The sequence below is a fragment of the Octopus bimaculoides genome, chromosome 19 (genome assembly GCF_001194135.2).
Source record: "Octopus bimaculoides isolate UCB-OBI-ISO-001 chromosome 19, ASM119413v2, whole genome shotgun sequence".
Lineage (NCBI taxonomy): Eukaryota > Metazoa > Mollusca > Cephalopoda > Octopoda > Octopodidae > Octopus > Octopus bimaculoides.
The window spans coordinates 15,294,109-15,296,698 of NC_068999.1; positions in this window are offsets into that span (position 1 = coordinate 15,294,109).

Genomic DNA, 2,590 nt, shown 5'->3' on the forward strand with positions numbered 1-2,590 from the left:
ATATATATAGGCACGCATACAGACGCGTACAAGCACACACGCACACGTGCACTTCGATGCTTATGGATATGTAGGAATACAAATGTACGTTAAACTTCTAATACACTCTTATGTTCAAATTAAAGACGGCACAGGTGTGAATTTTAAGGAAATTGAAATATATTAGAGAAGAAGAAGGACCCCAAAATTTTGATATTATAGAATTACATGTGGGTAATATGATTGAAAATGATAAGCATGGCTCTGTAGTTAACAAGAATGCTTTGCGATGACGTGGTTTTGTGTTCATTCTCACTACGCACCGCCTTCAGCAAATGTCTTTTAGCGTAGCTGGAGCTCGGCCAATAACTTTTGGTTTAATTTGGCAGCTGGAAACTGTGTCAACAATCTATTGTATGTGTGGGTGTGTATGTGTGTGCGTGCACCAGTGGGTGCTTTTGTGTTTCTAGGTGACTGCCATCACCACTTGACAACAAGCGATATTGTTTCTGTTGCTTTAACATAGCGGTCCATCACACTATTTCGACTCAATAAGTATGGGAATTGAAAATAAGTACTAGGGTCGATTTGTACGACTAAACCTTCAAGTTCAGGTTTCAACAAGTCCGCAGTTCAATGAATAAGGTAACGGATAAAAGATACATGAATAATAATACAATTGTAACACCAATGAAAGTGAAGAATATAGAGGGACAACATAAACTACACAAACAGCAACAACACTAACTACAACAAAAACAACAGTAACAACAGCAATAATAAAAATACTAATAACAACAACAACAAAAAAACAGTAGTAGTAGTAGTAGTAGCTGTAGTAGTAGTAGTAGTAGTAGTAGTAGTAGTAGTAGTAGTAGTAGTAGTAGTAGTAGTAGTAGTAGTAGTAGTAGTAAATGCCCTGGTGCAGTACCAGACAGTTGCTCTCATGGTCTGCTCTTAACTGTTTTGAAGTGTTATCATGTACTTTGCTTTGTCTTGGCATTAAAGATAGCCTACTACAAACAATTTGCTCAGTACCGTAGAATTGCTTGTGAGTTGTTTGATCTTAACCAGTTCAGCATGTGCCTTCGTGGCTGACGACATGTGTATCCCTGGCCATGAGCAGTAGTGGGGAGCATGATAGCTATGTGTTGAGAGGAATTTTTTAAGGCTTGGATAATTCGCCACTAGAAAGGTTGTATAAGGATGTTCAACGAATCAACCATGTTTCTAGTGGCGAATTATCCAAACCTTCAAGAATTCAGGTTCGTTGACAAAAGGACGTACAGTTTTGTGTATGAAAGATGCTTCAAAATGAAATGCTGCCGACAATTACAGGCCAATTTCTTACCTCCCAGTAATGTTGAAGTTACTGTCAGGAGGAATTGCAGAAGAACTGTACAAATTTCTTGATGAGAACGATATGTTACCAACGGAATAAAAAGGTGGTATAAGATGCAGAAGTACCAAAGTACAATTATTGACAGACGAATTGTTAATGCAAGATTGTAAATGAAGGAGAACAAATTTGGGAATGGCCTGGTTTGACTATCGCAAAGCTTATTACGATTCCATATTCGTGGATCATCGAGTACTCGGGTTTTTACATAGCATGGTATGTAAAAATGCCACAGAACCACTATTAATGGAAGATGGTCAGGTTTGTGTAAGATGGAAGAGTGCAAAGCTAAAGCACTCTACAAGTACTAGAGAATGAATTAAGCTGAAAATAGGTGGATAATTATGGATAATACAGCATCGTCAGCATGGTTTTAGCGCGGTGATTTGAAGCGTACCACCAAAAGCCTGATCATTTCTGCACAAGACTAGGGACTCGCTACCAATTCAGTGAAGTATAACAAATATAAAACTGTTGACCCCTAGATGTGCAGACTGTGTGGAAAGAGTGTGGAAAATGTGACCCACTTGGTAAGTGGATGTGAGAGCCTTACAGAAAAATGATGTAAGCGTCACCACGATGAAGTGTGTGTGTATCTTCGTTGGCTCTTTTGCCGTAAATAACAATATGAAGTAACAGAGAACTGGTATGAGAATGTGCCAAGTACATTTATGCAAGAGGATGGAAAAGTAACGAATCTCTGGGACTATGATTTTCAGACGGATCGTGTTATCGAACACCGTCGGCTGGATATCGTTATATTGAATAAGAGAGACACATACTGTCAGATCATTGATGTAGCCATACCAAGCAATATGGATGTTGTGAGTAAAGAGGTTCAATATAACAACAAGTAATCTGAATTGAAGTTTGAAATGTCAAGACTGTATGGAATGCAAGAGGGTAGTTTAAAAGTGATACCAGTGGGGATCGGAGTGTTGCACTCAATCCCATTGAGCCTTCAAGACTTCTTAAGGCAACTGGAAATCCCAAGCAAGACTGATGTCTTGCAAAAATCAGCCTTGTTGGGCACAGGACACATCTTAAGGACAGTATTATCTCTCTGAGGGATTTGATCTAACTTGACAGATGTCTAAAGACTCAGGTGCACTGAGTTTCGTAGGAATAATAATAATAATAATAATAATAATAATAATAATAATAATAATAATAATAATAATAATAATAATAATAATAATAATAATAATAATA